The following is a 25,953-nucleotide window of genomic DNA, read 5'->3' on the forward strand; positions in this document are numbered from 1 at the left end:
CATAAAGAGGGAGAGGGAGAGAGAGGGACCGATATATTGAAGTGAGAAACTTCTAGCAGTTCGCTAGTGCATTGCTGTAAAAGGGGGAGTGAGAGCCAGCATGTGTTGACTGCATTCCGATGTGATAACACATACACACCCACACTCTGAGAGCCATGTGGTGGCTCACACTCTCCCTTTGATAACAACATTGATAACTTACAAAAAATGATTAGTTCCTTATCAGATCACACTTATTGATTAATTCTTTGTACAGTCATGTTGTCTAAAACACGCAGGAGAAAACTAAATAGCAAGAACTTTGGTTTAATTGAAAAGATTAAGAAATTGAGAAAAGTAATCAGTGACAAGCATAAAAGCTTACTTAATTTTGAAAAATGATTGGAGGAATACAATAGGAAAACGCTCTCACTGTTGATAGAGCCCATAATCGAACTGGGAAAAAACAAATCTAGTTTCCACTCTAATCATGGTTTTACACCAAAAAAGGAAGAAGTAAAAGAGGAAGAAGAGAGCATGGAGTTTGATGATGAGGAGGAGGAGGAGGAGGAGGAGGAGGAGCCAAGCTATGATAAAAGCTATGGGAGTTCAACAGAGAATCTTTTAAGCTCAACTAAATTTGAAAACAGTTTACTTGGTTCTAGTAAAAACGATAAGGTGTTGGCACAATACCTAAAAACGTTTCATGCGGGAAAATTGAATAATTCAATTAGTTATGGAATTTCATACGATTCTAAAGATGACATGTATTATATTGGAGATCAGCAAGTAATATTCGATAATGGGTATATAGATATTTATAATGACAGATTTCGTATAACACATGGTTTACTTGAGTTATTATTCAGTTCAAGGCCGAATTTGAATCTTTATAATGAGAGAGATCTGGATAAGTATAAAAAAATCTCAACACTTACAGGCATACATTTAGATCAAAGAGGGTATGTTAAACGTAATCAGGGAATTAAATCGCAAATGATTCAGAAATTATTTCCCAGTAAAAAAATTAGTAAAAAGAAGGGATGGGGTTTATTGAAATTTGCAAAAAATAATTCTCATGATAGAATTTATCAATACTTTGATAATTTTGACAAATTAGTGGAAAGATTAAATTTACTCTATTCCTCAAAAGCTTCTGGCAACACTGGACATGATGTTGAGATCGTGTCTATAATTGAAGAGCTAAAAGGAGCAAAACTCATTGTTTAGTGTTATGATGACTGCATCAATTCGGTCGGATTGATACACCTAGTAGTGCTAATCTTACATGTGATATTGACTCGATAGCACAGAAAATAATTGAATCGATAAATCAGCAAGGAATCAGCAAAGCTGTGAAATTTTATTTAGATTCACAAATAACCAAACTTGTTTTGGAAAATACTAAGAATATTGGTGTGAGCATAATTGAAAGAGAACATAATCTAAGTTCATTACAAAATTTTAGTGCCAATATTGATAAAGCTATTGCAGAGAGAACTCCAACTCTGGAATCTGCTCTAGGAGAAGCGAAAACTTTAACAGACAGCTTTTCATCCCAGTTGATCAGTATTAACAACAATAAAGTTGATAAAGGTTATTTAGATGAGAAATAAAAAGCCATATCAGATAAAATTGAGAATTTGGAGGTCTTGGACAGAAACTACCTCAATACTAAATTAAAACAGCTTAGTACAGAAATTTTTACTAAAGTAAATGAAACACAGCCATCACAAATTGATAAGCAATATTTAGAATCTGCTTTGCAGAAATCAACTAGTTCTTCATTAACAAAGGAAGAGGTTGAAAAACGATTATCTGAAATGGCGAGTGCAATAAAAGCTAATATTATGGATGGTATTGAACAATTCATTACAAAACATGCTATTGCTACTCTGATGAATCAAATTGCAGACAAGTATGCAACTAAAAATGATATAGGAGATTTTATTAAGAAAAACGAGATGGAAGTCGCTGTGAAAAGCGTTCGTGATGAAATAGCTGAGGCAATTAAAAATTTGGAAGAGGGGTCTGTTCTGAGACTGCAATGTTCGGCTGCATTCATAGATTATCTCAATTTATTCATCCATAAGATAGCTTATGATATTGTCAGTGGCTATGCACACGTTAGTTTTAATATGAATTGGATAGAAGCTAAACAACATAACCTTTCCGAAAATCAAGTTGCAGAAATGATAACAACAAAAGTGGGGTTAGCACAATATAAAGGCTTTGTGTTGTCTCCGAAAACATAAAATCTTGTGAAAGGATAACACTTGGCATATGAGGGAGAAATTTGAATTTGAAGTACAGTGAACTTTAATGGTTTTCTTGCTAACACGAACACGTGCTACTTCAAGATGATAAATCAGACTCCTTATACATTTTTTTCATGCATCTATGATTGATTAACTGAATGTAACAGTTTTTTTTTTATGTAGGAGTTATATGAAGGCGTACACTCTTATCTATAGAATTTGGGAAGGTGGACACATTCAGCCACAGGGGGGCGTAGCACGCGCGTCACTTCTCTCTAAACAGTCGAGCTGATAAGTTCACACAATGTCTCACTATTTTGATTGGAGAAGTTTCAATGAGTTCTCTGTAGAAACAAATCCACTAGCCGATTGGGGTTATGAATTTTATCCTTTTGATTGGTTCGTAGTAACAAAAGTAACATTTGCCGATAATGGCAAAATTCACCTTAAAATTATTGATATTGATAGTGAAGGTGACTTTAAACACACTATTAAGTTACCAAGAGAATATTCAGTGGTTTTGAATGAGGATAACGTCAGAAGTTTTAATTCTTGTTCATGGGAATTGAATGTGAGTGAGAATCGCATATTCTTAAGAGAGTTTCATGGTAACTATAGGTGTTGAGTATTAAGATACCACCCCCGAGTGAAATAGGTCTGAGAATATGTAAGTATTTTTAGATATGCTAGCTCATTCCAATTATACTTACATATTGTTGGAGAAAACACTTTAACAATAACAACTGGCTGCTTGTATAGCAAAAGAGCTCAATTTTTCACACATGCATAATATTCATAAACAGTTCGATTGAACTCTTGACTGTCAGTTGGAAACCAAGCATAATATGGATATTATAGAACTTAGATTATTGTAGAGATAACGAACCACTTTAATCTGACAGTATAGCATTAGATGATTAAGCAATAGATGTAGAGAGAGAGAGAGAGAGAGAGAGAGAGAGAGAGAGAGAGAGAGAGAGAGAGAGAGAGAGAGAGAGAGAGAGAGAGAGAGATAGGGAATTTCTCAATTCACTTTAATCTGTCAGTATAGCATTAGATGTAGAGAGAGAGTGAGAGAGAGAGAGAGAGAGAGAGAGAGAGATAGGGAATTTCTCAATTCACTTTAATCTGTCAGTATAGCATTAGATGTAGAGAGAGAGAGAGAGAGAGGGAATTTTTCCCTCAAAGGGAAATTATTTTTTCCCTCATCCAATAGTCAATAGTCGATAATCGATATCCACCCCCCTCATCTATACTGGGGAAGGGGAAGAGAAAATCTATTTGAGAGGGAGAGAGATATCTCTCTCCTTCTTCATCCCCCTCGTCCTCACTGGGAGAGGGGGAGAGAGAGGGAGATTAGGTTAGATTAGATTAGATTGGATTAGATTAGATTAGAGAGAGAGATTGATTTATTGATTGATTGAGTACTTTATTTATATAGATTACAATATATAATGGCTTATACACTTATATACAAGTGTATATAACCGTGGAGAGGGGTGAGGGGGATTTCGAGCAAAAAAGTGGCCTTGCACTGTCAAATCTCACCTACTAGCACTATAGACAACACTACAGCTGATTTTTTACCAAGTTACATTGAGATATTAATCGCATGCATTATTGCATAACCACTCGACAGCTGATTTATGATGAATGATTCTATTCTGATTTTTACTGTAATATTGGCGTTCGAAGGAGACTTTTCCCATTGTAATAACCTCAAAATGCAAAATTTCCAAAAACCTTGTAAATACGTCGAGGCACAATTTAAAAAGAAATATACCTGTCAAATTCCATGGTAATCTATTGCTGCGTTTCGCCGTAATTGTGGAACATTTAAACATGAAGAGGAATACGAAACCGTCGACTTGAATCTTAGAACTCACTTCACTCGGTCAATAAATCGAAATTTTAAGAAACCACAAATATCCTGGATGAAAAGGGGAATCAATTGCTATGTAGATTTGAATCTAGATGTCTAGGATCCACTAAACAGTCTACTAAATTCATAATTTTTTCTCCAAAGGAGAAACGTTTAAAGCTGGCATCAAATGATGTCACCACATTATTTACATAATTATGTAAATTATATATTTATAAATGTATGTCACGTGGATTGAAGGAGTGTTGTTTGTCACATAGTTTGTTGATTGAAGGAAGATTCTATTTTACTATTTAAATAAATCATAATGTAATTTACTTATCCACTTCGAGATTTACATAGTGATAATAAGTAGGAAATATATAGCAAATACTTCAGTTGCTATGTAGGCCTAATGTATTGTATTTTAAGTATGTTAGTTTGTCTTCTTTTTCACTAAAGTGATCAGAAAATACTATTATTCAGCATTGTTATGTATTATTTTCAATGTCATTTTTTTCTCTTTCTTTTCAATAATTTAAAATTTGTTATTATTTTAAATAAGTAGATAACTTAACTATTGTTTGTTTTTAATTATATTATTTGTATTGTTATAATACTTGATAGAGAGTTGAGTGTAAGAGAGGGTCGACTGCGCCCTAACTTTGCTCTCTAAGAAAAATAAAGGCAGCTACTATCACCGAATAAAAAAAAATTATTCACACTTCAATGATAAATAAACGAAAATAAGTTTCTCTTGCTGAATTTTTCTTCTCGTGAGATCAGCTGGATGATCCCACACACATGCACTCGTTCACTCTCTTCCATTACGGTATTGACAGATGAAAAATTTGCAACTGTTTCTCCAAGGATGTATTTATCCTTTCAATGTCCTTCAGCGAGTTATCCAAGGGTTGAGACCTAGTGCAATCGAATTTTCTTATCATAAACCTACTTTGTTCCAAATTTCGTGAATATCGTTAGAGCCGTTTCTGAGATCCGTTGACAAAAATATTTATATACCCATAAAACCATATTATAACCAGATAACCAAATAACCATATAAATAAATAAATAAATAAATAAATATATATATATATATATACAGAAATTGCTGGCTTAATATTATAGGATAAATTCATTAGCATTTGAATAATTTATTGCAATATCTCAGTAAGTTCCAGATGGCTATTGAAACATTATTGGTCTAACTAAAGCATGATATTAGTGTCAAAGATCAAAATCTGCGTTTCAGTTCATTATCATATGTGAGAGAGAGTGAGTGTGTGAGTGAGAGAGAGAGAGAGAGAGTGAGAGAGCCCAAAGGAAAGGGTTTGTGTGAGAGAGTGATGTGGCTGAGTGGGAGTAAGAGATTTCGATATTATTATGATAATTATGCTGTATGGTGGGTGAGGAATGATAGTGTGTCCCTTATGTGACACTCTATGAGTATATATAATGTATAGGCTGTATATACAGAGTGTCCCACCAAGGTTGTAACAGCCGTTGACCATAGATTCTACTGGTTATTTCTGACAAAAACTGTTCCGTAAACTTTTTTCCTATTAGTCCAGGCACTGGCTTACATTGAGCATACATGAGAGAGGCAGAGAATTTGACTTCGGATTATTGTTAGGGGGTCTTTAGTGTATATGAAACTCGATGTCGTCACGTCCCAGGGTGGTCGACAGCTTGGGGGGAGGGGGGTAAGTTGTAAAAAACAGTTACTATTCATAGTACAGCTTTCAATTTTTTCTCCAAATTATGTACACATAACTGGCTTTCAATGTGGTCCTATACTTTTTTGCGATAAACCACATAGTTTTTCCGTAAAAAAATAAAATATCTCTAAAAATGTATTTTTTTATTATGGACTTTTTGTTATTTCTCGAATATTCAAGTAATTAGCCGACTTAGAGGAAAAGGCTCCCAATAAACGTTGTAGTTCGTTTCTTGCTGAATCCAATGATAAATATAGTTTGGGGGTTACGATCATAGATGCGGCGGTGGGAGGGGGATAAGTAGCACTGTTATGCTGCGGCGTGGTCCTCCCCCATGATTAATGTGCATAATGGCCTGACTATCGCATCGCTCCTACTAGTCTATGCATTCAAATTATGTATTTCAGGAACGCTATCTTATGTATTTTCGGTCGCTGAACACGATTTTTCAACTCTCAAGCCTTAATAATTGATAATTCTCATCATAATATACTAATTATGGTCAAAATTACAAACTTCAACTCATTCTGCAAGGAAACTAAGAAATGACTGTTTGAAATAAACGAAACTTGGGTTTCAAGAAATATATTGGGATAGAATAATGTTAGTATTTATATATGTTTATGTTCTATTGTTTTTATTTCAAATTAATTTATTGTGATGCGCTGCAGGCTAAATTATATTATTTATTGCACACTGGCCACGCTTACTTGATATAGTGGTCAGTTAGTTTCCAAGAAATATTTGTGGAATTTCTTAGTTCTTCATGGTGGAAATGGAATTCATCATTCATTCATTATCATAATGATTATGTTTAGTATGAATATGTTAATCTTTCGTGAATCTTCAGTTTGTCGTGGACTTTTGAGAAATTATTTCCAATATAATAATAGATATGTGTCAAATCAAAATGAAATGAAAATTTAAATATTCATTCATATTATTTCTAACAGTATTATTATAATAATATTTCACTAACTTTTGATTGATTCATCCATTATGGTATTCCCGTTCAGACTGTTTTGAAATGGTAACAAGTTATTCAGTATCAAAATTTGGGATTCGAATAGTTTTGGGCCATGCCTGCTATTCTTTCCCAAACATATTCATATGATTTGTAATTTTATCCACAAATGAATGAATGAATGTATGTATTCCTGCACGTAGCTAACGTATGGATAATTCCTTTATAGATTCTTGCATGTCACATTAATAAATCTCTGCCACAGATCTAGAAATCAAGTCTCGATGGTTTGGAGAGCATATTATTGGAGTGATTCTTTTACTCTGCTGCTTCTAATATGTTCACTACCTTTGTTTGATTTTAGACCATAGACATGAAAAGCTATGTCCACCTTTATCACTCCATCTTTATTGAGAATTTTCATAACTCTTCTTATCACAAAGTTTCCATAATCTTGCAGCGTATTGAAGTTCTGGAAAGTGAAGTGGGAGTTGAATTCAGGAGAGCCATGTCATCATTATGCGAATTTTTCAACGATATTTAGGGATTTAGTCAAATCCACAACTAGTTTCACTTACAATTTCATAGGCCAAGTGAGATTAAGAGTTTTTTTTCAAATATCCATCAGATGTTGACAGAGATTGCGGCTATTGTAGAAATGCATGCTGCACTAAAACTTCAATGCTGAATTATCTTTAAACAGCTACCTAGTAAAAATACAGAGATCAGATCTTTTTGTTCTAGAATTAACTAAGACTAGATTTTTGTTTGATTGCATCGTGGAGAATGAAAGAACTCTGTTTCTTTTTATAGGTGAGAATACACTTTTACAATTTGCCACAACTATGTTCAGATAAAAATCGTTGGAGACCGAATAACTATTTCTTTCTATACGTTCAAAAGAGAATCACACACTTTTTCACTTGCTTCCAGACCATTGATAACATTATGCAGATTCTGTTGTCCATCAGAGTCTTGAAGAAAAATGTTATGTTCTCTTGAGAAGATTATGCTTCTGGAAATCATTCTCATCTCTCATTATTCTTGTTTTACTCCATTAGATGACTTTCTTCACAGTCTCCAGTGATATCCATAATGATGTCAACATACTTGAACAGAATATCTTTGATGGAAGAATAATTTATGTAGTAGCAGCCATTTTAGGAAAGCCTTTGAAGAACTAGCTATTCCAATCACTCAGTTTTGGATGATCTAATGAGAGTTTGCTCTAAAGCATGATCGGTTGTCACATTTATTAAATTTTCAAGGTTTCATTTGATAGACAGTCAATGTATTGACTGTATAGAGTTAATGTTTCCTTATTGGAAATTATTTTTCACTTCTATGGGAATTTTTGTATTTCCTAGATATGACAAAGACTTTATAACATAGTTTGTGTGATTGAATGAAGAAATTATGGGATCTTTTCTCGAACAGTTTCTATGTGCAATACCAGAGTCCATCCTTATGAGCATGAATACAATTTAAGATAATTTAAACTATGTTACAATAATCAGTCATAAATATTTCAAGTAGTCATTGATTTTGATTCTAAAAAAACTCTACAAATAGCTTCTGACTCCTTTCAAATATACTTTGACAATCTCTCATATTTGAACCATTCATGAGTCCTTGTAGTTGTTTCATTGAATTGATTGCTTGCTCTCACACCTTAATTATACTGATCTCCCCTCAATAGATTTCCAACAGAATTCTGTCCAAATATTTCAAATTCAACAAAGATATCTCTCATTCAACTTTCATTCAAGTACCACCCTAAGACAATCAGTCAAACTCAGCCAGATGAGAAGATATAAGTTACAGAAATCAGTTGATAAAGCTGCGTTAGCAACAAAGTTATTAACAAAATGTTATTAACTTAATATTTATAGATTCTATTAGATTGAACGGAACTTGGCAAACACATATGTCTATCATATGTATGATAAGTTATGTTCAATCTAATAGAATCTATAAAGATTAAGTTATATTAACATCTCCTTAATAACTTTGGTGTAAACTCAGCTTTAGAGTTGTATTTCCTTTGTAATCAAATATTTAGTCATATCACATGGGAGTAGTTGGCATCATTTGTGTTTCAACTGTAAATTTATATTTAGAAAATATTTTACTCCTGTTACACGGTGCTCTATACTACCCCATATAGAGCACCGTGTAACAGGAGTAAAATATTTCCTAAATATAAATTTACAGTTGAAACACAAATGATGCCAACTACTCCCATGTGATATGACTAAATATTTGATTACAAAGGAAATATTTGTTAACTATATTATTTGTTTAACTTACTCCATTACTTGACTTTCGCAATTCCAAAGTGATCATTGAACTAAATCGAATAATTATTCTCTCTTAATGGAATATCAGTTTTTTATCGATTGAGAAACACATATAGGATTCCTAAAAGGATGGTTTATCATTACAATGTAATCATAAATAATGATAATGAGATAAAGTTTGTAATTTTGACCATAATTAGTATATTATGATGAGAATTATCAATTATTAAGGCTAGAGAGTTGAAAAATCGTGTTCAGCGACCGAAAATACATAAGATAGCCTTCCTGAAATACATAATTTGAATGCATAGACTAGTAGGAGTGATGCGATAGACAGGCCATTATGCACATTAATCATGGGGGAGGACTGCGCCGCAGCGTAACAGTGCTATTTATCCCCCTCCCACCGCCGCATCTATGATCGTAACCCCCAAACTATATTTATCATTGGATTCAGCAAGAAACGGACTACAACGTTTATTGGAAGCCTTTTCCTCTAAGTCGGCTAATTACTCGAATATTCGAGAAATAACAAAAAGTCCATAATAAAAAAATACATTTTTCGAGATATTTTATTTTTTTACGGAAAAACTATGCGGTTTATCGCAAAGGAGTATAGGACCACATTGAAAGCCAGTTATGTGTTCATAATATTGAGAAAAAAATTAAAAGCTGTACTATGAATAGTAACTGCAGGACAGGCGATTTTATAAACGCGCGTTTTTTACAACTTACCCCCCTCCCCCCCAAACTGTCGACCACCCTGTGACGTGACGACATCGAGTTTCATATACACTAAAGACTCCCCAACAATAATCCGAAGTCAAATTCTCTGCCTCTCATATGTATGCTCAATGTAAGCCAGTGCCTGGACTATATCGACCTAATCGAGATATATCGATTTTTCAATATTTTCAGAATATGCCTACTTCCGGTCATTAAATACTCAATTAAACTCGAAAACTACTGGTCGAATTTCAATTTCAAGGGTATTGTTGAAAGGAAAAAAACATTTCGAACAAGATTAATGTAATTTTATTTGTTGTTCGATATTTTGTAGTTTTTTATTAGGGGTTAAACTTTAAAAAATGCTATTCTTCGAATTCAAAGTCAAATTTCAATCAGATTTTTCTCGATTTTTCTCCAGGTAATTATAGTGGTTTCAATATTTCAAAAACTTCTTCATTTCATAAGCTTTCGAATGAGTATGAATTCGAAAAGGTTAGTTCCATGATAAAGTGTTCAAAACTGCTAATATCTGGAATGAACACCTTCAAAATGACGAAATTCATAAACAGCATGCATCAAGTGGTGATCCTAAAGGGGTGAAATCACCTGATTTATTTCTGACAATATTCACAAGCTCTAATCAACATTTCAGGATTCTTCAATGATATGACTTTTTCAATAAATTGCATTATTTCCTGTACCATAAATCCTGAATAAAATAACAATAAGTGTATGTTTCAGCCTATTTTCAGTGTGTTTTCCATTCCATTCGGCATGCTATGTATCAACTTTGTCTAGTAGAGAAGTGTTCGCGGTCATCATCATGAAATTTAGCTTGATTGAGTACTTGAACATGTTATTGGTGTATGGAGAGTGTGGATGCAATTCAAGAGAGGCAGAGAGAGTATACAGGAGACGTTTTCCTGACCGAAAACACCCATCTCATAACACATTTTTAAGATTGACAGATGTCAAGATGGTAAGGGTCTAGGTACGTTAGGGTCTAGCTGAGTTTCAAGGTACGAGAGGCCCGTCTCAATTTATGAAGATTTTGAGAATCTTATTTTGAAGTATTTCGAGCAGAATCCTCGATCCAGCATCCGGCGGGCAGCTGGGATGTTGGATGTTTCAAGAATGATAGTTCAAAGAATATTTAAGAAGAATAACTTTCGACCATTCCATGATACCCCATTCGAGAGTTGAATGAACCTGATGCTGTTTCAAGGATGCAGTTTTGTCGTTTGATCTTAGCACAAGATTGTGTTTTAAACATTTCATGGACAGATTGCAGATAAAAGTATGTTCACTAGAACTGGTGCTGTAAATTTCTACAAACCACAATACACATACAAGGACCTTTCATTTTCTCTGCAAGAATAAATGGTGAAGTTTTTATGGACTTTCTGGTCAGTGAGCTTCACGAATTGATGGAAGACGTACCTCTCAATTTTTGAGGCAGAATATGTGGCTCCAGTTGGATGGCTGCCTCCCTCATCCCCTCATTATGCTAGGAACGTCAGTGGGTGGCTTGATACAATGATGCTGGGCGGTGGATTGGCCGAGGTGGACCCGTAAGTTTGCCACCACCCTCATCTGATCTTACTCCCAATAGACTTCTACTTTTGGGGGGTTGTGAAAAGTTTACAGAGAAACTGTAGAGACCAGGGAGGAACTGATTCTCAGAATTCGATTGACGTTTAAAGTAATGAAGACACGGCCCTACAAAGAAAGACAGGCAACTCGAATCAAACGCAGCAGAAGTTGCATAACCAGAAATGCAACAGGCTATTTTGAATTCCTGTAAGCAGTGAGCATGATATGTAACTTGATTACCATCTGAATGATTGCCATCAGTTTTTTTAATTATGTCATTCATCCACTTTGAATTATTATTCTATGAATAAATTTTGTTGGATCTTGTAAAATTGTATGATTAATATTTAATATAGGATTTAGGCTATGTACTACAGAAAATAATACAATAATTAGGTGATTTCACTCTATTAGGATCACCTCTTGTTGCATGCTGTTTGTGAATTTCCTCTTTTTGAAGGTGTTGATTCCAGATATTAGCAATTTTGAACACTTCATCATGGAACTTACCCTTTTCAAATGTATACTCATACGAAAGCTTATGAGATGAAGAAGTTTTTGAAATATTGAAACAACTATAATTACCCTGTGAAAAATCGAGAAAAATCTGTTTGAAATTTGACTTTGAATTTGAAGAATAGCATTTTTTAAAGTTTAAGCCCTTATAAAAAACTACAAAAAATCTAACAACATAAAATTACATCAATCTTGTTTTAAATGTTCTTTTCTTTCCAACAATACCCTTGAAATTAAAATTTGACCAGTAGTTTTCGAGCTATTGAGTATTTAATGACCGGAAGTAGGCATGTTCTGAAAATATCGAAAAATCTATGTATCTCGAAAACTAAGGTCGATAGGAGAAAAGTTTACTGAACATTTTTTGTCAGAAATGTCGAGCAGAATCTATGATCAACGGCTGTTACAACCTTGGTGGGATACTCTGTATATACAGGGTGATTCTTAATTATGGTGGGATAATTTAATACGTGATAGTAGAGGTGAAAATAAGAAAAAAAGTTCTCATAAACATATATCCATAAACGCTTCATTAGCGAGCTATACAGGATGAAAGATTTCGCACGGAATTCAGTTCCTCTGGTGAAATACACCGATCTTGAATTGTTTGGGGACTAGTTTTTGAGAAACGTATGCTGGATTCATATGGAAAAATATCTGAAAAAATGAATAAAACTAGTCTGGAAGCTGTAGTGTGAGTAGTTTCTGTGAAAAAAGTTGAAATATGAAATTTATGAACATCCAGAGAAGAGCACGAGGGAATTGTCAGAGCAGTTTAATGTCAATCAATCTATTATTTGGAGTATACTAAAAGAGCAACAATTACATTCATACCACCTCCAGAAAGTTCATACTCTATTGCCATGAGACTGTATTCCCCATGCTGGTATTTGCCGATGGTTTTTAGAAAAACTTGTTAACCCAAACATTTTAACAACTGTTTTATTCACCGACGAGGCACACTTTACAAGAACAGCTATCATTAATGTCCACAACCAAAATATTTGGGCAGATGAGAATCCTCATGCCATCAATCCTAATCGTCCACAACATCAGTTTTCAGTAAACATTTGGGCAGGAATCATAGGAGATCATCTACTTCTGTTCGAGCTTCCTCCCAGGCTTAATGGCATAATCTACTCGAAGTTTTTGAGAGAGGAGCTATTTACCTTACTTGAAGATGTACCTCTCCAGTTGCGTCAAAACATTTGGTTTAAGCATGATGGAGCTCCAGCACACTTCAGTGTTGCTGTTCGTGAACACCTGAATCACAACTTTCCAAATCACCAGCTAGGTTACCAGATTTAAATCCTTTGGATTTTTATCTTTGGGGACACTTGAAAACCTTAGTATACAATGCTCCGATTGATACCACTGAAGAACTCCAATTAGGGATTTTGAACGGAATAGAAATCATAAAGCAGACTCCTGGAATATTTGAACAGGTCCGACAATCGATGAGAAGACGTCTGAACATATGCATTCAGAACAACGGAGGTCACTTTGAACATCATCTTTAGTCTTTTGGTATAAGTTTAATGTCATTTAGATATATTACTTTCATAGAAAAATAAAACTTTCCATAAAAAATCTAATATTTTATTTGCAATCAGCTACAACCTATGAGTTATTAGTTCTCTCCTCATGAAACAGCAATTTTTTGTGGTGTAATGTACTACATAAGAATACATTTTATTCAAATTTAGTTCACACAGCTTACATGATTCTTTTCAGAATTAAATTCTCTACAATTTTTATTGCGAAAAATTATTTGTTTACTGGTCATTAAAGAAAGTTATTGGGCATCAAACGTAGAAGTCTGTGTTTTTCAACTTAAATTTTTACTGGACTAGTAGTTCTGTCAACAGTAGACCTCGCTCATTTATAAAACACAGCCTCGTCTCATACTGTCCATAAGAGTAAATCCTGTCTGTATGTCGTGTCGGCGAGATGTCGGTGTGAAAAAGACTAATGGCTGTTGGGGTTAGTGTATCAAAAATATGCTAACATCAAAAGCTAGTCTCCTTTAACACACTGGCAACAGGTCAGCCCAAGTTGAAAGCAGAGAAAGGTCGAGAGAAAATACTATGTTTACTTTCCGTTATTGATTGCATGCGTCATTGCATGCAATGAATAGTCAACATGACAGCTGATTTTTTAATAAGTTACATTGAGATATTAACCTTCTATAGTGAGATCCACGTTAAAATGGCAGTGGATAAAGATAGAAGAATAGCGATGCCGATTCTCTGCATTAATTAATTTTATTTCTACACTGTCAAAAACATAATTGGTATCGTTGTGGACCTAGAAAAGGATAGTACCACCGGCTTTGTCGAATGAGAGACAAGGATAGCAAAACCAAAGTTGATTAAATACTTTCATTATAATGTGGACCTCACTATAGTCGTGACCCTGGGTCCGACGGACCCAGCAATTCTTGTTTGGGTTATAATTTTGCTTCCGTTCACTTTACTGTATATTGTTACCCATGTAAATTCATGTTAGTAGACACTTAAACTTTATGTAGAGTGTTAGTGCTCTTTGACCTGTTGTTTTCGTGAAGTGATGCTTTTGGGTCCCTGGGACCCAAGGGTCACGACTAACGTAACTTTTTTCATTTTTTTCAAATGCATATTTTCATGCAATAGTGATTGGATTCAAGCAGTCAACATGTACATTTTGAACAGAGACTTCGAGAAATGACAAATCAACCTCTAGATCTCTATTTCAACAACATTAGTGATGATAAGAATAAATTCATAGTTTAAGATAAGTATACTGACCCTGAGTAGGATGATAGTGAAACCTATGAACTCCAAGTTATCCTAGGGGTACTTAACCTCCCCTAAAAGTAAACTTTATATGACCTTATATATCTTTCATGTTTCTAGTAGTGGTTCATGTATGTTTTAGGATTTATAGTAGTATTCATCACTATAATTTCGTAAGTTTTGCAAATATTGTGCAACATGAACTTGAGGGTGGGGTAAAAACTACCCTAAGAGTGGACTATGACCTTCCAACTTTTCTCCCATCTTTTTTGTAGTGTTGCATGTGAGATCCATATTTGTATTCATCACTATCATTTTTTGTTCACTTTATATTAAATAATAACCGAACGTTTCTTTCCACCACCCTAAAAATGCAAGGTTTTATAAATTTATTTTTAAAATTATAATAGAAATCGATTTCTGCTTTACATTAGTGCTCGTTGCGTTCATCAATAACCCTTGGACATATTAGAATCATGGAATAACATTATATCTTGAAATATATTGAGATATTCAATATGAAAGAAGCGGGTCCCTGGGACCCAGGGTCACGATTAATGTCGGAAAAAATAGGGTCAGGACTAGAAGGTTAATTGCATGCGTTATTGCATGCAATTAAAAATCCACTCGAGCTGATCTATGATGGATGATTCTATCATGATTTTTACTATAATATTGGCGTTCGAAGGAGACTTTTCCTATTGTATTAACCTTAATATGCAAAATTTTCAAAATTCTTGTATATACTTCGAGGCACAATTTGAAAAGAAATATACCTGTCAAATTTCATGGTAATCTATTGCTGCGTTTCACCGTAATTGCGGAACATATAAACATAAAGAGAAATGCAAAACCGTCGACTTGAATCTTAGAACTCACTCCGCTCGGTCAATAAATCGAAATTTTAAGAAACCACAAATATCCTGGATGAAAAGGGGAATCAATTGTTATGTAGATTTGAATCTCAATGACTAGGATCCACTAAACAGTCCACTAAATTCATCATTTTTTCTCCACAGGAGAAACGTCTAAAGCTGGCATCAAATGATGTCACCACATTATTTACATATGTACATTTATATATGTATGTCACGTAGATTAAAGGAGTGTTGTTTGTTGATTAAAGGAAGGTTCTATTTTACTATTTCAATAAATCATAATGTAATTTACTTATCCACTCCGAGATTTACATAGTGATAACAAGTAGGAAATGAAATGTATAGCAAACACTTCAGTTGCTATGTAGGTCTACTGTAATATATTTTAAGTATGTTGGTTTGTCTTATTTTTTACTAAAGTGATGAAGTATCAGAGAATACTATTATTCAGCATAGTTATGTATTATTTTCAAAGTCATTTTTTTCTCTTTCTTTTCAATAATTTAAAATTTGTTATTATTTTAAATAAGTAGATAACTTAACTATTGTTTGTTTTAAATCATATTATTTGTATTATTTTATTGTATTGTTATAATACTTGATAGAGAGTTGAGTGTAAGAGAGGGTCGACTGCACCCTAACTTCGCTCTCTAGGAAAAATAAAGACAGAAATTCTATTCTATTCATGTCACCATAATATATATGTGTATATATATTAAAAAACAGATGACATCCAATTTATTAGAATAAATGGAATGCCTTCATCTTCATGTGTACTCAACACACCACACCAAACTTGTTCCTTTGAGACTGACATTGTCTCTGTGACACTCCACTTTTTCGAATGAGACTCTATCCCTCTACTTGTTCCAGTGACACTACTTGTTCGAATGAGACTCTTTTTCACTACTTGTTCCAGTGAGACTCACCTTGTCTCTGTAAGACTCACCTTGTCTCTGTAAGAACTTGTTCCTGTGAGACTGCCATTTATAGAAATAGTTGTTCCTATGAAACTTGCCTCTGTGACACTAATATCGTTCAAAAACACTACTTGTCTTTGTGAGAACTTGTTTCTGTGATACGGACCCCCAACATGATGCAGGTTACAAGTACGTTTGAACGGATTTTGCGGGGAGAGTGAGGATTAGATTCAGGGAGGGGGACAGAACTATTTTTATCAACTCAGAGGACGATCTGCAGAACTGATCAGTGAGTGGACTAAGGCGAAATTGATTAAGTGAAACCTTATCATGATAATTGACTCTTGAGTACCTACTATTCTAATACTTATTGGACTTTGCTTACCCACCTTGTATCGTTATTGATTTTTTTCCTCGTTTCATTCACTCATTTTTTTTCTCATTCCTTCTCATTAACATCATTCTTTGTTATGTTGTGATAGTAAAGTCATAGTTGTATTGTTCATGTCATCTCGGATCAGCTGTTTTGTTTTAAGGTAGTGGGGCAAGTTCGCAGATATCGGCTTGGTATCGCAATGCTATCCATAGCTGGGTTCACTGCCTTTGTTGCTTGGATCGATGGTGGCTTGTACTTTGATAAATAGGATTCTCGATAGTACTGTCCGTTTTGAGTTGGTTGATAGTGTATTCTTCTGTTAGTTGAAACGTTTTTGTTTACATTGTAGCTCTACAATTACGATGATGATAATGATGATGATGTTTTTGATGTTTGTTGATGCAAGTTGATTGTTGAGTGATGTTTCAGGTGTGAATGGGATTTATGTATTTGTTTAACCCCTTAATATGTTTTGCAAGAGTAAACACTCTCTGAATGTGGGTATTGTATTTATATGGTTCAAATTAACCTTACCAATTGACTCATTGTTTCCTGATTGCGGCTGGTTTAGGGTAACTATTATGAGTTTATTTCTTATATATATTTTTTATTTTACACTGTTTCTTCATTATACGATATAATGAAACAATTTTATTAATTTTATGAATAATTGTTTTTCATTTTTCAAGTATTCTTGTAGTGAATAGTTTCACTTTCCATCCATTTTTTGTTGTTTATATTTCCATCTTTGTTTGATAGGGGTGGCCTACTTCGTTTAGCAACAAATGGCTTCAGTCATGTCTCAGTCTACGATGAATGGTTTAACTTTCTATTACCAGAACGTTAGAGGTCTGAGGACAAAGACTCAATTTTTCTAGGTCAATAGCTGCATCAAATCATGATGTGATATTGTTGACTAAAACGTGGCTCAACTCTGGCTTTTCCAGCAGTGAACTCTTTGATCAAAGATATGTTGTTTATAGAAGAGATTGTGGAAATAGTGACTCTTGTCGGGGTGGTGGTTACTCCAATAGTACTCTGAATATTTCTTCAGTTTCTGAGGATGACATACATGAAGCAATCAAGAGCCTCAAGCCGAGAGTAGCTCTGGGTCCTGATGGAATACCAGCTTTCATTATCAAGGGTTGCAGCGAGCTCTTGGTGGCTCTCCTCAAGTATCTGCTTGATTTGTCTCTTTGTAAGGGTGTTTTCCCCAGTAAATAGAAAATCTCCAAGATTATCCCTGTTTTCAAATCTGAGAAAAGGAATCTAATAGAAAATTATCGTCCAATCTGTTAAATTTCTGTATTTTCTAAGATATTTGAAAAGATACTATATAAGAAGATGTTTTGGCATGTATAACTCCTATGATTTCTGACTGTCAACATGGCTTTTCAAGGGGTAGGTGTGTGCTAACTAATCTTCTCGAATTTACAATGTTGGTTTCGAGTGTGTTGGACTCAGGTGGAGAGGTTGATGTGGTTTATACCGACTTTGCAAAGGCATTCGATCGAGTAAGCCATAGTGTGTTGCTGTATTACCTCTCTAGTCTTGGCTCCAGTGATACTTTGGTCAATTTGTTAAGATCATATTTACTCTACAGGTCAAATATAGTGACTGTCAAGAGATGGATTCTCCCCACTACTGCAGCACCTCTGTGGTTCCTCAGGGTAGTAACTTGGGACCGCTTCTTCTCTTGCTGGTAATCAATGAGCTTCCACTACAGTTGTCTAAGTGTCTGATTTTTGCTGATGACATTAACATATTCTGAGAGGTTGGTAGCCAGGATGATAGCTGTCAATTACAGTTGGATATTGATCACATAGTTGCATGGTGTAATGTTAATAGCTTAGAAATAATTATTTCTAAATTTAAGTGTATCACCTACTCTAGAAAACGATGTCCTACTGCTTACACGTACAGGATTGGTAAAGCAGTTTTCAACAGAGTCAACACTTGCAAGGACCTGGGAATCATATTATTGATAGTTCACTTACATTCTCCTCTCACATTGAATTCGTGTCTTCCAAGGCTAATAGATTACTGGGGTTTGTCCTGAGAAATGCAGCTGACTTCAGAAATATTGTGGCAATACTGAGTGTCTATTATGCCTTGGTAAGAAGCACTTTGGAGTATGGATCCATGGTTTGGAGTCCTCACTCAGACCAAAACATTCAGGTCATTGAAAGGGTACAGAACAAGCTGATGAGGTTCTTATACTTCAGAAGGTATGGTAGGTCGTTTCCCCTGGGGTTCCTCACTCAGCAATTGAGGGCATTGTTGGATGGTGCTGTAAATTCTCCTACCTTGCTTGCAATGCTGAATATTAGTGTTCCAGCATTCAATAGGCGGAATGCTAACTTGTTTGTGGCTCCAAGGTTCAGAACGGTGCACCATCTTTTCTCACCTTTCATAAGAGTGCAGAGATTGATGAACAAATTGAGTTTGAATGTTCAACTTGCTGGGTCAGAGAGAGAGGTGAGGAGTGGGTTGCTGAGTTCAATCCCTTGTTGATGGTTGGAGTTTTGATTGGAGAAAGTGACAGTGATCTCTTTTTTTTACTACTCGAAGTTCTGTGTTCAATTATTTCCTCTTGTTACTATTGTTGTTACTATTGTTGTATTTAAGAGGATTCTCTTTTCGTAGAATGACTTCTGTATAATCATAGAAACTTTTTCCTCATTTCTTCTCATTTTCATATTTCCATTTCATTCAAATTTGTGTTTAAATTTTCTTTGATGTATATTTTTCAGAAAGACTTCTTGTAAAAACTTTCCATTTCTTTCAATATTTGTATTAAATATTGCATTTTCAATTGTTCTACTTGTATAATGTGTAAAGAGAGCAACTATGGGATATTATCCTTGTGCTCTCATATGTATCTTAAATAAATTGAATTCATAGTATATCTTTTGTCATGATGTCTTAAGTTTTATTTTCAATAATTGTTACGTTGTGCTGCATGCATTTTGTGCCCTTTTAACTTCAGTTGATGAAATGGTAGAAACTTTTGAAAATTGGACTCTTGACTTATATGACAAACATGCACCTTATGTTAGGCTACTTGGAGAATAAATAAAAAACGATAAGTACCATGGATGACTGATGACATACTAAAAATGATGGGTAGAAGAGACAAGGTCACCAGAAATTCAGGAAGACATTCGACTCAGACAGTCTAATTGAGTATAGCAGCCTTAGAAATAAAGTAAAGCAATAGTTATGTAATAGTTGTTATCTTCAGAATGCAAAGGTCTACTTGAACTTTGACTATTCTCCTTATGAAAACCTCCTTGGTAAACAAGAATTGATGTACCATATCTTTTTGGATTTCACGCCCGCGTACTCTAACCATAGTGTGAATAGTTAGCTTGGAACAGAGATTGATTTTAACACATTTTGTACTAAAACACCCCTGATTGTAATCGACTGCTCACATCAATCTTCTCATTTGAAATCCTCCACAGATATTAGAATAGATATGGAATTTAAGGTAGCTGTCCCTGCAAATACTTTCGCTTATTGCGTTTTAATCAGTGATCGTATCATGGAGTACACTCCTCTTACTTCCATGGTGAAGGAAGTTCAGTAATTTCAGGAGAACGGAGGACAAAGGAGGATAAAGGAGGAGGACGATGGAGAACAAAACAGGCGTCATCGAACAGGAGGAAAAAACTCTCTCCTGTAAAAAATTTGCAACAGTCGACATGCATTGGTTCAAGGGGAATTTCAATCAAATTATCATGAGAGAGATTGCTATTGTTGATGCACTAAACGGAGCTTCAAATATTGTAAAGAATGCCGAAGACTTGAATTTTCCCAAGTTATAGAAGATTCCCGTTCATGAACTCGAATTCTTTCATTAGTTTATCTGTTCTTGATTATTTTTGAAAATATTTTTGTCTCTTTGTATTTGTTGCTAGTAATTTTGCTCTTTGCTTAACGAATACAATATTAATGATAACATTGATAAAGTCTTTGTTCCATGCTTAGGTTTTTTATAAATGAAGTAAAGAAATTTATTCTTTTTAAAACTTATTTATGATTGTATCATAATCATGTATATATTTTAGGAATTTAAGAGTGTCACCCTTGTCTAATTTTTTTTTTTAATGGATCAATCTATATAAATTCTCGCTGATTGTAATGTGGTTCATTACAGTTTAGGCAGAAATCTCTATGGTTATCACTTTATCTATCAATAATATGCTGTTCATATGGAATGATTATTTAAAATAGTATTTCAAAGTGCTTATTTGTATTGGAAATTTTATTATCCAATTTTTTATATACTGTAAAAGTTATAGTGTTTCGTGGATCAAATTTATTATAGAATTTCGTTTCCCTATATGGTTTAAGCCACCAGCTTATTGAATATTCCGTTCGAGCTGTGACTATTCGAACAACCTTTCTATTTATATAAATACTTTTAATTACTATAAGTGATAATTTAAAGTTCATTCAATCAATCGAGATACTTACGAAGTAGGATATTGTTTTGTTTCATCTAGCGGGATTGAACATTAATGTCAGATTAGTAACATGGTATACTTTATCGGAGGTAGTAGGCTGATAAGTAGATAGGTTGCAGTTCATAGCTGATAGGCTGATAAGAGTCCAATGAAGTATTATATGGATTAGATAGAGTTTGCTTCCACCTAACACACTCATATGGCCTATATATTTTTTTCTCATCCATTATTATTATTTTTTTATCGACTGCTCCAGTAGAATATTATATTTTATTGTAATTGTTGAATTAAACCTAATGTAGGCGTTTCTATCCTAGCTAATGTATCAAGAGCTGTGTTGAGACAGTGCTATGAGCATTCCTTCATTTTGTAGTGCCAAGTAGGCTGTCAAACTATGGAAATGATAATGATTATTATCTGGACTATTATCACAACCGTTCTTTGTCAACAGAAATTACTGGTGTTTGATGTTAAAATTTTAAACATCGATGCTCCTTCAGAAAATCAATCACGTTTTTTTTTGCATTGTTTTTTTTCTGTTTTAGTTGTTGTGGGTTAGGCTGTGTGGTTGGAGGCTTAGGCTGTTGGTGGTCCCGGGTGGGATATTTTCTTCATACAGATCTCATACAGATTTTTCTCTGTTATTTTATCTTGAGAGCATTCACTTATTGCTCTTTGGATTAATTAATAAGTTTCTTTTGTAAAATCATCTTCTCTTCCTTATTTGCTCAACTCCAACTCATTTTAAACATTTTTTTATAATTATTCAAATCAATATTCGCTTATTGCTCTTTGGATTAATTAATTCTTCTATATAATCAGCTCCTTTCTTTTTTCAGCTTCTTTTTCTCTTCCATTTCTATCTTGAGAGTATTCGTGATTGCTCTTTAATTAAATTAGTTCTAAATTCCCATTTTTCTATTGTTAAATCATCTTTTCATCCTCATTTGCTTACATTCAGAACTCTTTATCTAATTCTAAACATTTTTAATCTTTAATCAATTGGTTATATTACTTGCACATATTTGTGTATCATTTGCATGATGCTTGATTGGGAATTTTTGTTGAGTTTAGGGGTGGGCTGTAATTGATTATTAGTTGCTATGGCTTGTAGGGAATTGAGCGTTTATTATCAAAATGTGAGAGGTTTAAGGACCAAAACTCATGTGTTATTACAATCTTTACTTGCTTCTGAGTATGACTTGATCTTGTTGACTGAAACATGGCTGAATTCTGGTTTTTTCTTATAATGAGGTCTTTGATGAAAGATATGTCGTCTATCGCCGGGATCGCCCCGGAAGTGACTCATGTTGGGGAGGGGGAGTTCTGATAGCGGTTCGTAAGCAAATCCGTTCTGAAGAGTGTGTCAACATCAACTCATCTTTCGATTGTCGGAGTTTTGAGAGCTTGATGATCAAAATATTTGATAGGGATGGTCCTATATATGTTAATGTTGTTTACTTCCTCAACTCTGCCAATTCTGAGAGCTATGGAAAGTACTTTGACTGTATTGAAGGAAATGCCCACTTGATTGGAGATCGACTGCTTATTGCTGGTGACTTTAATTTGCCTGAAGTAACAGATTGTAATATTATGATCTTCACAATGGTTCGGTAGCAGCTAAGAGGTTATGACATTTTCTAAATTTCTTTGACTTGAAGTCAATCAATGGAATAAAAAACTCTAACCTATGCACTCTAGATTTGGTTCTTTGTGGTTTACCCATTATAAACGTTGAGCATGACTCTAATGCACTGGTACCAGAGGATATTGAGCACCATCCAGCCCTGAATATAAGTTTGATAACTGGAATCTCTGTGAAACGGCGATCGCCCGTTAATGCTCCACCTGTCTATGATTTCCTTAGAGCAGATTATTTTGCACTGTATAATTTGCTCAGAGACTATGACTGCAATGATTTGTACAGATTTGAGGATGTTGATGCGGCCGTTGACTGGTTCTACAGTGTCATTTATGAGTGTTTTAATGCCACGATCCCCCTTAAAAGCATCTCAAGTGAGAGGTCTAAGTATCCACCTTGGTTCACTCGCCAAATGATTGACTTGGTTAAGAGGAAGAATAAATGTGCACGTAAACAGCGATCTTCAGTTCGTTACAAAGATGAATTTGTGAGACTGAGAAGGGAACTGAAGCCTTTGATTGCAGTTCATTAGTTGATTATTTGCTGAAAGTTGAGTCTGACCTCGGTTCCAATTCCAAGAATTTTTGGAAGTTTGTTAATGAGAAGCGCAATTCCGATGGATTTTCTGAGAAAATGACCCTGCATGACAAAAATTTTGTTGGAGATGAAATTCCCTCAGGGTTCGCCAATTATTTCGGATCTGTTTTCTCACCAGTCACCGCTTGCTTTGAGGAGGGTGATGGGATTGAGTTTTTGCATGATACAGCCAATAGTACTCTGGAAGTTGCATCATTATCGGAGAAAAGTATTCAATCTGCAATCAAAAGATTGAAGCCTAGAGTAGCTCCTGGACCTGATTGTATTCCTTCCTTCATTGTTAAGGGTTGTGGTGAGCTATTAATAAGACCGTTGAAATATTTATTCGACCTGTCACTGAGAAATGGAGTCTTTCCAAGTAGATGGAAGGTCTCGAAGATAATCCCAATTTTCAAGTCTGGCAGGAGAGATGACATCATGAACTATAGACCAACAGTATATTGTCTGTCTTTGCTAAGGTTTATGAGAGGGCTCTTTATGATGAGATTCTATGGTATTCACGACCAATACTGTCTGAAAATCAGCATGGTTTTCTTCCTGGAAGATCTGTTGTGACAAATTTATTGGAGTTTACAGTGTCTGCCTCCAATGTACTTTATGCCGGTGGAGAAATGGATGTGATCTATACTGATTTTAGTAAAGCCTTTGACCGTGTTAATCATTGTATATTGTTGAAGAGGCTGTCACAGCTGGGCTTTAGTAGTGCTTTGGTTGATTTATTCAGAAGTTACCTGTTTCAAAGGAAAAATTTTGTAACTGTTCAAGGAAGGGTCTCTCATGCTTATTTCAGTACGTCTGGTGTTCCTCAGGGTAGCAATCTGGGGCCCCTTTTGTTCTTGCTATTAATAAATGAGTTACCACTTCAGATACCCAACTCCAAGTGCTTGATATTCGCTGATGATATGAAGATCTACAAAGAGGTGAGAGGATTGAATGATTGCTATTCCTTGCAGGCTGATGTTGATAGAGTTGCATTGTGGTGCCATGTGAATAAGCTTGATATCAATGTAAAAAAATGTAAATGTATGACTTTCTCCAGAAAGGTTAATCCAGCTCGTTATCCCTACTCAATCAATGGTGTGTGCTTGGGGAGGGTAGCAATGTGTAAGGATCTTGGTATTGTATTCAGTTGTACATTGTCCTTCTCAGCACATGTTGATCACATCATTGGCAGAGCGAACAAGCTATTGGGCTTTGTTCTGAGAAACTCTACCGGCTTCAATAATGTTGAGACTGTTGTATCTCTGTATCAGTCACTAGTCAGAAGTGTCCTAGAGTACGGATCTATTGTCTGGAGTCCCTCTACTCATCAGGATACATTAAGAGTCGAACAAGTACGGAATAAGCTCCTTCGCTTCCTATTCTATATGCAATTTAGAAGAGCCTGTCCCTTGGGTTTTCCTTCTGGACGTTTGAGATCCCTTTTCAATAAGGACTCTTTGAGGGCTAGATGTGACAGGTTTTCATTGATGTTTGTGGTGTCACTTTTGAAAAATTACATTAATTCACCTGCTCTCCTCTCTAGGATTGGTTTCCAGGTACCCATGTTTAATGGCAGAAGAGTTAGGACCTTTCATGTACCAAGATTAAGGACCCTTCATAACTTCTGCTCTCCACTTAATAGAGTTTCGAGGCTATTCAATAGCGTTTGTGAAGGTGTTGATGTGTATGGCCCTGTTAGTGAGGTTAGAAGGCGCATTATTGAGGCTATTCATAATTAAATTTGAATTCAGTTTCTGAATTGATTCAATTAATATGATGTCTGTGATTCTTATTAATTTTATAGAGTTGATCAAACCTACAGTTTAAATCCCTTAAATTTTATACTTGAATATCTGTTGTTGTTAAAACTTTTTCTTTTCTTCTCTGCTTTCATCAATTTTCTTCCCACAGTGGCACATGTTTTCCCTTAACCTGTTTCTATGCTCAATTGTAGGCCTATTCTTTTTATAACTTATTGGATAAGTTTTAGATGAGCTTGGATAGGTTAGATAAGTTTTATTCTGTATTTATTATTTATGCTTAGATTATTTACAATTACTTATGCTTTCCTCATACTTATCATCTTTCTTATATATTTGTGAATTGCATGTACTGTATCTCTCATTTTTATTTCTTTTAGTAACTTACTTTATTCGATTGTAAATGGTAGTGAAGACTGTTTTGGGCTTAATGTGTAGTCTCCAATAGTTGTTCTGTAATAAATAGCTTTGCTGTGTTGCATTTCAAGTCGCCATTTTCAAAGTCAGAATTGAGTGCTAAATTGTGTAAGGAAGTAACATGGGCAAAGAACAATTATCACAAAATATGATAAAATCTTCATGAAAGGTACAGAGAAAGCGAAGTTTCTTAGAAGGCTACACAAAACCTATG

General features: G+C 34.6%; 1 protein-coding gene across 1 annotated transcript in view; it reads right to left on the reverse strand.

The window, feature by feature from the left end:
• Nucleotides 1-25,953, reverse strand: part of LOC111050122 (ITG-like peptide) — a 358,595-nt gene that overhangs the window by 96,618 nt on the left and 236,024 nt on the right. The gene's annotated exons all lie outside the window — the stretch shown is intronic.

The sequence above is a fragment of the Nilaparvata lugens genome, chromosome X, assembly GCF_014356525.2.
Source record: "Nilaparvata lugens isolate BPH chromosome X, ASM1435652v1, whole genome shotgun sequence".
Taxonomy (NCBI): Eukaryota; Metazoa; Arthropoda; class Insecta; order Hemiptera; family Delphacidae; genus Nilaparvata; species Nilaparvata lugens.